The sequence below is a fragment of the Miniopterus schreibersii genome (genome assembly GCF_964146895.1).
Source record: "Miniopterus schreibersii genome assembly, chromosome: 1".
NCBI classification, from domain to species: domain Eukaryota; kingdom Metazoa; phylum Chordata; class Mammalia; order Chiroptera; family Miniopteridae; genus Miniopterus; species Miniopterus schreibersii.
In genome coordinates, this window is record NC_138101.1 from 109969355 (window position 1) to 109983315 (window position 13961).

Below are 13961 nucleotides of genomic sequence, written 5' to 3' on the forward strand. Positions count from 1 at the left end.
AGGTTTCTTTGCTCCAGAAATACCCAATTTGTGCTGCCTTCTAAAACTCTTCTATTTATCAACCTCCAGCTCAAATTCACCTATCTCCTTATGCTTGACATAATTTTTTGCTTTGTTAAGTATTAATAGATCTTTGGTCTAAAGACATTATTATATCCTGTTTCACTGAATAGTTAGTTGATTTTGTGTATTTTTCATATGACCTAATCCATTATAAACTCTAAGGTTAGGAAATAAACCATTGAATTTCATAGTTTGTCCATGCATGAATTCATACCTTAATTCATCCATTTGTTCATCCCTTCTCTTACACTGGAACCATGGCTGAGAGCTTACAGTTGTTGATTGCATGACAAAGGGCAGGGTTTGAGTCTTAGCCATTTGCTGTGTTGTCTTAGCCTCTCTGACATTGCTTTCTCAGTTGTAATGTTTTTATGCACTTTGAATTATGTAAAAATGTTGTAGTAGCATCTAGCAGAGTCATCATAGATGCTAAGTAAATAAATATTTTTCTCTTGTTTTCACCAACAAATTATTTCTTAAAAGAAGCCCCCAGGAAATGTACTCAAAGTAAGTTATTTTTTACTTTGGCAGCATTCTGAAATGTGTCACATGCTGTAGTATGTCCCTGGATCATAACTTAAAAACTTTAAAATATACATATATATCTTTATTGATTTAAGAGAAAGGAAGGGAGAGGGAGGAAGAGAGATAGAAACATCAATGATGAGAAAGTTATTGATCGGCTGCCTCCTGCACACCCCCCATTGGGCATGGAGCCACCAACCCAGGCATGTGCCCTGACCAGGAACTGAACATCTACCTATGATCCAGGAGACTGAGGTTAAAAACTTTTTTTAAAGGTAGCCATTGGAAGGTGGAGGGAAGAACCAGACTAAAAAAGAGGACAAGACTAAAAAAGCAATTGAGCAAATAACAGAATCCCTGATGAAATTGTTGTTGTTTTTTTGTTTGTTTTTGTTTTTTTGTCAGTTTTTAATTTTTTACTTTTTTTATTTTTTGTTTATTTTTGTTTAAAATATTACAGATGTACCTTTTTCTCCCCAATGGCCAATTCGACCACTTCCCACTCCCCTCCCCAGTCCCTCTCCACATCATTGTCCATGTCCTTGGGTTGTGCATATATGCATATAAATGCTTTGGTTAATCCACCCACCCTCCTCCATCCCTCTGACATTCATCAGTCTGATCTATGCTTCAACTTCATTGAATCTATTTTGTTCATCAGTTTATTAAGTTCTTTAGATTCCACATATAATATTCCATAATATATATATCCCACAGCTTTTTTATCCACTCATTTACTGATGGGCACTTGGGCTGTTTCCAGATCTTAGATATTGTAAATAGGGCTGTTATGAACATAAGGGTGAATATATTCTTCCTGATTAATGTTTCAGGATTCTTAGGGTATAGTCCTAGAAGTGGGATCACTAGGTCAAAAGGAAGCTCCATTTTTAATTTTTTGAGGAACCTCCATACCGTTTTCCATAGTGGTTGCCCCAGCCTGCATTCCCACCAGCAGTGTACGAGGGTTCCCCTTTCTCCATATCCTCACCAGCACAAGTCGTACTCTGATTTGTTGATGGCAGCCATTCTGACAGGTGTGAAGTGATACCTCATTGTGGTTTTAATTTGCATCTCTCTGATGATTAGCAACTTTGAGCATTTTCTCATATGTCTCTTGGCCATCCGTATGTCCTTTTTGGAAAAGTTTTAATTCAGGTTCTTTGCCCATTTTTTAATTGGGTTGTTTGTCTTTCTCTTGCTGAGTAATATGCATTCTCTGTATACCTTAGAAATTAGCCCCTTATCAGACACATTCTTGGCCATGTTCTTCCAGACCATGAGGTTCCTTTGTATTTTGAGGCTGTTTTGCTGTGCAGAAACTTTTTAGTTTTATGTAGTCCCACATGTTTATTTTTTCTTTTTCTTCTCTTGCCCTAGGAGATGTATCAGTGAAAATTCCACACTTGAGATGTCTGTGACTTTACTGCCTATGTTGTCTTCCAGGATTTTTATGGTTTCACAACTTACATTTAAGTCTTTTATCCATTTTTAGTTTATTTTTTGTATGATAAAAGTTAGTGGTATAGTTTCATTCTTTTGCATGTATCTGTCCAATTTTCCCAGCACCACTTATTGAAGAGACTGTCTTTACTCCATTGTATGCTCTTGCCTCCTTTTTCAAATATTGACTTACCATGATGGCGAGGGTTTATTTCTGGGGTCTCTGTTCTGTTCCATTGATCTATATGTCTGTTGTTGTACCAATACCAGGCTGTTTTGATTACAATGGCTTTGTAATACAGTTTGATGTCTGGTAAAGTGACTTCTTCCCACTCCGTTCTTTCTCAAGGTGCCTGTAGCTATTCGGGTTTTTTTTGTTTGTTTGTTTCATATAAATTTTTGAAATGTTTGTCCTAGATCTGTGAAATATGCTGTTGGTATTTTAATAGGAATTGCATTGAATTTATAAATTGCTTTGGGTAGTGTGGACATTGTAATCCTATTAATTCGTCCAATCCATAGGCATGGTATATTCTTCCACTTGTTTATATCTTTATTGCTTTTTTCAGTGTCCCATAGATTTCTGAGTACAGGTCTTTTACATCCCTGGTTAAGTTTAATGCTAGGTATGTTATTTTTTTAGTTGCAATGGGAAATGGTATTGTTTTCTTAGTTTCTCTCTCTGAAAATTCATTGTTGGTGTATAAGAAAGCCATTGATTTCCAGATGTTGATTTTGTATCTAGCTTCGTTGCCAAATTTGTTTATCAAATCTAGTAGTACTTTGATGGAGTCTTTAGGGTTTTCTATGTACAATATCATGTCATCTGCAAATAATGACAGTTTTACCTCCTTCTTTCCAATTTAGATACCTTTTATATTTTCTTCCTGTATGATGGCTGTGGCAAGGACTTACAGAACTATATTGAATAGGAGTGGTGAAAGTGGACATCTCTGTTTTGTATCTGTTTTAAGGGAAATGGTTTTCGCTTTTGCCCATTGTGTATGATGTTGGCGGTAAGTTTGTTATATATGGCCTTTATTATGTTGAGGTATGATCCCTCTATTCCCACTTTGCTGAGACTTTTTATTAGAAATGGGTGTTGGATTTTGTCAAATGCTTTTTCTGCATCTATTGATATGTTCATATGATTTTTGTTCTTCATTTTGTTTCTGTGATGTATCACATTTATTGATTTGTGGATGTTGTACCATCCTTGCATCCCTGGAATAAATCCCACTTGGTTGTGGTGTATCATCTTTTTAATGTATTGCTGGTTCCAGTTTCCTAGTATTTTGTTGAGGATTTTAGCATCTATTTTAGTCAGGGATATTGTCTTGTAATTTTCTTTCTCTGTAGTGTCTTTATCTGGTGTTGGGATTAGGATGATCCTGGCCTCATAAAAAGAATTTGAGAGTTTACCCTCCTTCTGAATTTTCTGGAATAGTTTGAATAGACTAGGTGTTAATTCTTCTTTGAATATTTGGTAAAACTCACCAGTAAATCTATCTGTTCCACGACTTTTGTTTGCTGGGAGTTTTTTGATTACTGCTTCAATTTCTTTAGTTGTTATCAGCCTATTTAGGTTTTCTGCCTTTTCTTGATTCAGCTTTGGAAGGTTGTATGCTTCTAGGAATTTGTCCATTTCACCCAGGTTGTCCTGTTTGTTGGCATATAGTTGCTTGTAGTATTTTCTTACAATCCTTTGTATTTCTGTTGGGTCAGTTGTTATATCACCTCTTTCATTTCTGATTTTATTTATTTGGGTCCTCTCTCTTTGTTTCTTAGTGAGTCTGGCTAAAGGTGCATCAATTTTGTTTATGTTTTCAAAGAACCAGTTTTGGGTTTCATTGATTTTTTTGTATTGTTTTCTTTGTCTCTATGTCATTAATTTTTGCTCTGATTTTTATTATTTCCTTCCTTCTACTTTCTCAGGGATTTTCTTTCTGTTCTCATTTTAGTTCTTTTAGTTGTTGTGTTAGATGATTCATTAGAGCTTTACTTTTTTTCTTGAGATAGTTCTCTAGTACTATGAATTTTCCTCTCTGGACTACTTTTTCTGTGTCCCATAGATTTTGTCTTTTTTTCTGTTTATTTTCATTTTTTTTCCATAAAGTGTTTGATTTCTTCCTTGATCTTATTGGTAACCCATTCATTGTTTAATAGCATGCCCTTTAGCTGCCAAGTATTTGAATATTTTTAAGTTTTTTTTAAAGTGTTCTATTTGTAGTTTCATGGCATTGTGATCCAAGAAGATGCTTGACATGGTTTCAATCTTCTTGAATTTTTAGAGACTTGCCCTGTGCCCTAACATTTGATCTATTTTTGAGAATGTTCTATGTGCACTTGGGAAGAATGTGTATTTTGCTTCTTGGGGATGAAATGTTCTGAAACTGTCAATTAAATCCATTAGGTCTAGTGAGTCATTTAAGGTCTATGTTTCTCTATTGATTTTTTGTCTTGATGATGTGTTCAGTGCTCACAGTGGAGTGTTAAAGTCCCCTACTATGATTGTGTTGCTGTCAATCTGCTTCTTAAAGTCCCCCAAGAATTTTTAAAAATATTTAGGTGCTCCTATATTGGGTGCATAAATGTTTATAAGGGTTATTTCCTCCTGTTTGATTGATCTCTTTAGTATTAGGTAGTGACCATCTTTGTCTCTTGTTATGGTGTTTATTTTGAGGTCTATTTTGTCAGAAATAAGTATTGCTACTCCAGCTTTTTTCTTTCCTTTCCCTGTGCATGGAATATTTTTTTCCATCCCTTCACTTTTAGACTGTTTGAATCTTTTGCTCTCAGATGGGTCTCTTGTAGACAACATATATTTGAGTCCTGTTTTCTTATCCATTCAGCTATGCTATGTCTTTTGATTGGACCATTTATTCCATTTACATCTAAGGTTCCTATTGATATAGTCTTATTGAATGCCATTTTCCCCCTTTATGCTGATGTACCTTTCTCTCACTATTCTTTCTTTTTGTTAAAGCAGTCCTTTTAGCATTTCTTGCAATGATGGTTGGTGGTACTGAACTCCTTTAGCCTTTTTTTTTTTTCTTCCCTGGGAAGCTCTTTATTTCACCTTCAATTTTAAATGATAGCTTTGCTAAATATAGCAATCTTGGTTGCATATTCTTGCTTTTCATTACTCTGAGAACTTCATGCCACTCCCTTCTGGCCTGAAGAATTTCTGTTGAGAGATTTGATGTCAGCCTTATGGAGGTTCCCTTGTAGGTCACTGTTTGTTTTTCTCTTGCAGCTCTTTATATTTTCTTTGTCCTTTACATTTACTGTTTTAATTATGATGTGTCTTGGAGTGGGTCTCTTTGGGTCCCTCTTGTTTGGAACCCTCTGTGCTTCCTGAATCTGTGTGGCTTTCTCTCTCACCAGTATGGGAAAAATTTGTGTCATTATTTCCTCCACCAAGTTCTCTATCCCTTGCTCTCTTTCCTCCCCCTCTAGTACTCCTATAATGTGAATGTTGTTTCGCTTCATGTTGTCCCTAATCTCCCTTAGACTGTCCTCATACTTTTTAAGTGTTTTTTCTTTTTACTGCTCTGATTGAGTGATTTTTTTCTACCCTGTCTTTTAAGTCACTTATTCTATTTTCTGCTTCATTAGGCCTGCTTTTAATCCTTCCAGCGTATTCTTTTTTTATTTTTATTTTTTAAATATATCTTTATTGATTTCAGGGAAAGGAGAGGGAGAGAGAGAGATAGAAACATCAATGCTGAGAGAGTCATTGTTCGGCTGCCTCCTGCAAGCCCCCAACTGGGGATCAAGTCTGCAACTTGGCCATGTGTTCTGACCAGGAATAAAACCCAGATTGCCTGGATACCAGGTTGACTCTCAACTGCTGAGCCACACCTGGCTGGGCCTTCCAGTGTATTTTTGATATCAGATACAGCATTCTTTATTTCTGTCTGATTTGTCTTATGTTATGTATCTCTTTTTTTATGTTTTCACTAAAATCCTCGCTCTTACCCTCTAGTGCCTTGTTTTTCTCATTAATTTCCTTGAACATCTTTATAATCATTACTCTGAACTCTGTCTGATAATTTGCTTAACTCCATCTCATCAAAGTCTTTTTCTGGAATTTTTTTTTCTTTAAATTATGGGTTACTTGTTTGTCTCCCCATTTTGGTGGCTCTTAGTGTTTGTATCTATATATTAAATATATTTTTTGTCTTCCAGTCTTATGGAGAGGGATTTTGTATTGTGAGTTCAGTGGAGCCCAGAGGTGTGTTTTCTTTATACTTCTGAGTTCTTTGCTCTAGGTGTGTCCCTTTTGTGGGTGTCCCTTTTGTGGGTTCTTTGGGCTCTCCTATTGTGGTTGGGTCTAGATTGTTTTTGACAAGTCTTTGGTAGGACTCTCCTCTCAGGTTGGCTCACTGTGTGTCTCCACCCCAACCTCGTGATGTAAGCTGTTGTACAGGTACTAGGAAGGCATGACAATGCACAACTAATCTTTCAGGAAACAAGGGGTATTTTATAAAATATCTTGACAATCACAATTAAAACAACTCAAGTGAAAATAGAACTGGGTGAGTGAAGGGAGAACATACATTCTAGAGAAAAAAAAAGGTGAGAAAAAAGTAAAGCTTAGAGAGAGAAAAGTATATTGTTGTTAACAGTAACAGAAATTTAGAGAATAATAATAATAAACTAAACTAAAATGTAAAAAATAGAGAAGCTACTGGGAGATAAAAGAGGCAGAGAAAAGGCTCTGAAAAAAGGGCCAGCAAAAAATTAAGTGAGGGAATAGGAATAGGATAAAAGTTGAAAATGAAAAAATAAAAATATGATAAAGAGAATAAGAGAAATTAATAATTGAGCAAAAAGACAGGAAGACAGGAGGGAGAAAAACAAAAGAAAGAAAAGAAGAAGAGAGAAAAAGAAAAGAAAAATTATGCCTTTGGATCGAGAGGACAGAGAGAGATAAAGCCAGAGCCAGAGGAAATCCAGTAAGAGATTTGAGGGAAACTATAGAGAAAAACAGTAAACTTGTTGGTTATAATCATAAAGTCCTAGCAATTAAGCAGGGAATATCCAGAAATTCTTTTTCTTTTTTTAAAAAATATATCTTTTATTGATTTCAGAGAGAGGAAAAAAGAGGGAGAGAGAAAGAGAAAAACATCAATGATGAGAGAATCATTGATCGACTGCCTCATGCATGCCCCCAACTGGGGATCAAGCCCGCAACCCGGGCATGTGCCCTAATGGGGAACCAAACCTTGATTGCCAGGATCCCAGGTTGAAGCTCAAACGCTGAGCCATGCCAGGCTGGGTAAGAAATTCTTGATAGTAGAAGCAAGAATAAAATGAAAGAAAGCAAATAAACAAAACAAAACAGAGCAACAAAACAAAAATCTAGCTAAGCAACACAAAATTATTTAAAAAAAATAAGATGAAAAACTTAATTAAAACTTGTAAAAAATAAAAAAAATTATAAAGTTTAAAAAGTAGAAAAAAATATTTTTTTTTCCCTTTTTCTTCTTCCTAAAGGAAAAATAGAAAGAAGGGGGGAAAAAGGACAGTCAATTAGTGAGTTTCTTCTGGACAGCTTATGTTGTCTGTGGCTCACTGTTTTTTTATGCTGATTTGCGTTCTCCTGGGAGATATTTGTGTATCACACAATATGAGGAGCTATCTAGATTTGGCTCTGGAGTGCTTGGGTAGATGGTTGATCTGAGGCTCTCTATGAACCACTTTCTCTTGTCAACTATTTTGCCACCTTATAGTTGCCTGGTTTTACTGCAGAGCCTTCTGTAGAGTCTTTAGGGTGCAAGATGGCTAGTGTGGCTTGGAATATCTCTCCCTTTACTTAGAGGTTTTGCTGTCTGGCACTCACTGTGAGGGAGTTAGTCTTTGCCCCACAGCCAGCTCCTCTGTCTCTACCTTGCCCTCAGATTCTAGTTCCCCATGCACTGGCCTGCTACAGTTTCAGATTGATTTCAGCCTGTTGCCTTTTCTGTATAGGCTGTTTCAGCAGGGTGAGTTCATAGGTTTGATTAAAAACCATTCCAGTGAGCCCTTTGCCTGCCCAGCCCCCAGCAGGGGTTTTCAGCATTTCCTCCATTTCCTAAACAACAGTCCCTGAAAGTCTTATTCTTGTAATGTCCTCCTGTGAGCTGTTGTCCCTTCTCCCTCAGGACTGTGCCCTGCAGGGTATCTGGGGCTTCAGTGAGCTTAAGCAGCCCCTTTCCTATTGGGGGTGGTGCTCCCAGGTTCAGGAGAGACAGGCAAGCTCCACCCCTCCCTTCCCAGATCTGGTTGGCTGGTCACACGGGGCATGCCCCTCAAACAGTCTGCTGTGCAGACCCAAATCCCAGCTTCTGCTCGTCTGTCTGCCCAGTGCAGGCCGGGAAGGTGGGAGCCAGTTCAGTGATCAGAATCTCAAGAATGCACAAAGCAACACACAAGCAGAAAGTTCACCTTGCAAGGTTCTGCTGCTTGTGCACCAGGGCACCCAGAGGGTGGGGACCCTGCTCCCTTGCACCACTGATCTCCGTAAAGCTTGGGCAGCCCCACACACCACCAAGACATTCTCAGGGTTGGTCACAAATCCCAGACTCCCCCCACCGGAGCTAAGGGCCGGATGCTCTCCTACCCTTCCCCATGCCACACAGATTCAGTGCTTTCTGTAGCTCAACACAATGCCTTACTGGGAGGCAGAGGGTCCCAGTGTGTGGCTGCTCAGTGCAGCTCTCTGTCCCTTACTACTCTGGCGCCGCATACTTTTGGACAGCCTTTCCTATGGTCAGCATATCTGAATGTTAGAGTCTGGTTGCAGCCACCATGAGAAGCTTTGTCTTGCTAGGAAGGAGCTGTCTCCTCCCCATGGGCACCCCACTCTCCTAGGTCCCTCTGCCCTCTGGGTAGGGCATACTGCTCCCCTCTCCTCTACTCTTGGTATGAGATCTTTGCTTTTGGATGCTGGTCTGCACTGCTGAGGGAGGGAACTTTGCAGCCTCCAACCCTCAGGGCTTGTAGCCTAACATACACGTCAGGTGGGACTCCCCTTTTCTACACCTCCCCCCCTTACTGGACTCTATGATATTTCTTCAGTGCTCCCTACTCAAAATATGTCCACTCAGGTATGTTTCTCTGCTTTTTCCAAGCTGGTTACATAGTAATTTAGGCAAAACCGTGTCCATGGCTGGGAGCGGGGGCACTCTGCAGCTTCTCACAGTGCTACCATCTTCCCAATAAAATGCTTGTTTTGTGTTTTAAAGGAAAAGAGTAAATAAGAGTAACTTGGATTGTTAAAAAATTGAATTTCCCTCCTGTGACTTGAGAGGAGAAGGCAGTACCTTTTACAGATGCCAGTGTCAGATTGCATTTCTGGTTGCTAAAGGTTAGAACTTCATTTCTGTGTGTATGTGACCTGAAGGGATCCTGGATTTCCTTCTCTTCTTTCTGTTTCCTGTGTCAGCAAGGTTGGCATAGATCAAATGCTCATCTCAAGTAATAGTTTACTTGACCCAAGAGTTCCAAAATCAAATCAGTCTGTCAAATGTAGGACACATTTTCCCTCTGTCCTTCTAACCTAGAAACCTAGAATTAAAAATTTTTTAAGGGAGGTGGGGAGGGTGAGGTTTGCTAAGGCGGGGTGGCAGCAGGGCCCCAGAGGGCATCAGATGGTGCCAGCCAGACCATGGAAGTGGCGACCGCTGCTCTGCATACCCTGCTGTTCCTCCTGCTTGCAGCAGCAATGCTGCTGGTGGGGGTGCATTACATTGTTTCTGCCACCTTTTCACAAAAGATAATTTTATTTGTGTCACAGATGGGCTCTGCTTTGTCTCTGTTACAGAGACCACAGACAAAATTATACACAATAGCATGTGGATAGCTGAGATCAACCTAATTCCTCAAGACAGGCCATTTGTATGTGCACTATCTTCAAAAACTGGTTCTGTTACTACAATGTACTGCTGCAATCAGGACCACTGAAATAAAATAGAACTCCCAACTGTTGGAAAGTCATCACCTGGCCTTGGTCCTGTTGAACTGGCAGCTGTCATTGTTGCATCAGTCTGCTTCATCTGTATTTCACTCAAATTGATGGTTTATATCTGCCATAACTGCATTGTCATTCACTACGAAGTGCCAAATGAAGAGGTCCTTTCATTACATTGCCCTTTTATTTCAGAGGGTACTACATTAAAAGATTTAATTTATGATATGACAACATCGGAATCTGGATCAGATTTACCATTGCTTGTTGGAAGAACTATTGTGTAACAAGAAAGTATTGGCAAAGGTCAATTTGGAGAAGTTTGGCAAGGAAAGTGGAGATGAGAAGAAGCTGCTGTTAAAATATGCTCCTCTCAAGAAGAACATTCATGGTTCTGTGAGGCAGAGATTTACCAAACCATAATGTTACATCATGAAAACATCTTGGGTTTTTTTGCAGCAGACAGTAAAGACATTGGTACGTGGATTCAGCTCTGGTTGGTGTCAGATTATCATGAGCATGGATCCCTTTTTGATTATTTGAACAGCTACACAGTTACTGTGGAAGGAATGATAAAACTTGCTCTGTCCATAGCAAGTGGACTTGCCCATCTTCATATGGAGATTGTTGGTACCCAAGGAAAACCAGCCATTGTTCACAGAGATATGAAATAAATAAAAAAATACCTTGGTAAAGAACGGAACTTGCTGTATTGCAGACTTGGAACTGGCAGTAAGGCATGATTCAGTCACAAACACAATTGATATTGCTCCAAACCACAGAGTGGGAACAGAAAGGTACATAGCCCCTGAAGTTCTAGATGATTCCATAAATATGAAACACTTTGAATCCTTCAAGAGTATGGACATCTATGCAATGGGCTTAGTATTCTGGGAAGTAGCTTGAAGATGTTCTATTGGTGGAATTTATGAAGATTATCAGCTGCCTTATTATGATCTTGTACCTTCTGATCCATCAGTGGAAGAAATGAGAAAGGTTGTTTGTGAACAGAAGTTGAGGCCAAATATTCCAAACAGATAGCAGAGCTGTGAAGCATTGAGAGTAATGGCTAAAATTATGAGAGAATGTTGGTATGCCAATGGAGCAGCTAGGTTTACAGCTTTGCAGATTAAGAAAACTTTGCCATAACTCAGTCAACAGGATGGTATCAAAATGTAATTCTGTGGCTTTGCCTGGACTGTCTTTTTCTTCAGATCTTCACTTGGGTTCTAATTTGCGAGGTTAATTGTTCTATCTCACTGAAAGGGAACAGAAGGATACTGCTTCCTTTTGTAACAGTGTGATAAGGTCAATTTAAAACTTTCCAGGATTTCTTTGGACCCAGGAAACAACCATGTGGGTCTTTTCTGTGCACTATGAACTCTTCTTTCCCAGGACAGTTACAAAACGTTGTGTAGTCTATCTTTATTTTATTTTATTTTATTTTATTTTATTTTATTTTATTTTATTTTATTTTATTTTATTATTTTTATTTTTTTAAATATACCTTTATTGATTTCAGAGAGAGGAAAGGAGAGGGAGAGAGAGAGATAGAAACATCAATGATGAGAGAGTCATTGATCGAGCCCGCAACCCGGGCATGTGCCCTGACCGGGAATCGAACCCTGATTGCCTGGATCCCAGGTCAACACTCAACCGCTGAGCCACGCCTGGCTGGGCTCTATCTTTATTTTATATTAAAACAAAACTTTTTTTTTTAAAGATAATTGCTGGTCTTAACTTTAGGTAACTCTGTTGTGCTGAAGATCACCTTTAAGGGTAAAGGAGTTGGATTACTGAGTTATATGAAGCATTTCTTATTTTTAAAGAAAGTGATTTACTCTTGGTTAATACATTCTCAGAGAATTCTAAACCACTAAAGAATTTCCTTGATTCAGATGTTGAATGTACTGTTCTATAAAATTCAAGATCTTAAAACTAACATTTATAAAACTCTTATCGTGAGCCTAAAAATTACCTTATATAGTAGTGAAGAACATAATTTATGCAGTTTTATTTTGTATACTATTATCATTCTTTCACATATTACATGCCTTCACAATGAGATTGTACTATACCAGTGACACTTCTGTGTATATCTAATGGAAATGAGTAGAAGTGCTTAAAGTCTGTGCGTGTTAAAACTTGTAGTGTTTCAGTTCAGAAAGTTTATTTATCTGGGTAACCCAGACATTTTTGTTTTGTTTTTTGAAGAGTTTTTGTGGCCTGTCATTTGATTTTCTATTTGAAAATGCCTTTCCCCTACCAGAATGTGCTTGAACCACTAAAGAAATGAAGTGGCATTAATTGGTAAATAGTTATCATGGTCATGTTTGAATAGTCTCTCATCAAAGTTTTGCATATTAGTTGTGTCCTCTTAATATACTTTTAAAAGCACTGAGTGGCACTCTAGATGTTTATAGTACTTTAAAATTTGGAGCATACAGACTAATTTTTTCTAAAAGTGAGAATTTGTCCAATTACTTGTGAAAAGTGTGTGGCATTCTGTAAGCCATTTTGTTTATTTTATTTTATTTTATTTTATTTTATTATTTTACTTTATTATTTTATTATTTTATTTTATTATTTATTATTAAAAATTCTTTAAAATTTTTGTTCAAAATATAAGTGTCCCTTTTTCTCCCCAATGACCCATTCCACCCCCATCCCCAGTCCCTACCACACCACTGTCCCTGTGATTGGGTTGTACATATATGCATATATAAATTCTTTAGTTAATCTCTCCCCCTACAACCACCCACCCCCCTCCATCCTTCTTAGATTCATCAGTCTGATCCTTTCTTCCATGTTACTGAATCATTTCTGTTTATCAGTTTATTACGTTCTTTAGATTCCACATATAAGTGAAATCATGTGATGTTTGTCTTCCTCTGCCTGGCTTGTTTCCATTAGCATAATATTCTCCAGGTCCTTCCATACTGTCCCAAACGGTACAAGATCCTTCTTCTTTACAGCTGAATAATATTCTATGGTATAAATACTTCATAGCTTTTTTATCCACTCAGCTACTGATGGGCACTTGGGCTGTTTCCAGATCTTAGCTATTGTAAATTGCCCTGCTATGAACATAAGGGTGCATATATTTTTTCTGATTAGTGTTTCAGGATTCTTAGGATATATTCCTAGAAGTGGGATCACTGGATCAAGAGGCAGCTCCATTTCTAATTTTTTGAGGAACCTCCATACTGTTTTTCATAGTGGCTGCACCAGTCTGCATTACCACCAGCAGTGTACCAGGGTTCCCCTTTCTCCACATCCTCACCAGCAGATGCCATTTGTTGACTTGTTGATGGTAGCCATTCTTACAGGTTTGAAGTGATACCTGATTGTGTTTTTTTCAGGAGTCAACAACCTGAAAATATGACAGGCTCATGTTTTCAAAACCATATTAACATCTCAGTTCAGGCAAGGGTGTTCATAGGGAGGGCAAGGGAAAGCAGGAAAAAAGATCAGGAGGAGGGCTGTGGATATCCAGGCAGTGTCCTTGTTGGTCCTGATATGGATCCTTAATGTCAACATACTGGATCTAGTCAGTGCTAGCCAAATTCCTGCAGTTGGGCAATCTGTGTCAACCCAAATCATGGTCAAGGCTCTTTCTTCTATAAGCAGGAACTGGACTGCTGATGCCTGCAATGTGTTTATAAGAAAATTATTAATATGTGAGCTCTCTTTATCAGTTTGTTAGTACATGTTATTCTAATTCCATTTCATGATTTGTAAAAGTAGTATAAAGTTTTTATTCTCTGTTACAATTCCCCACTGCCAATATGTCTATGGAGCTATTGATGTCCTCTGAATCTTCTGGGGGAATAAAAGACTTGAGCCTCTTATAAAGAAAATATTATGAGTTAAAAGCAGATATATTTCTTAGGGGCTCCTGTCAGGCAGATCCAATTTTTCTGGCATGGGAAAGCAAGTCATAAAGAGTTTTAAAACAATAAAGATAAGCATTGTA

General features: G+C 38.1%; 1 pseudogene across 1 annotated transcript; it reads left to right on the forward strand.

Annotated features, from left to right (window-relative positions):
• The first annotated feature begins 9685 nt into the window (after positions 1 to 9685).
• On the forward strand, positions 9686 to 11164 carry LOC308557074 (TGF-beta receptor type-1 pseudogene; annotated as a pseudogene). The gene has a single exon. The product of its transcript is annotated as a TGF-beta receptor type-1 pseudogene (transcript).
• The last annotated feature ends 2797 nt before the right edge of the window (positions 11165 to 13961 follow it).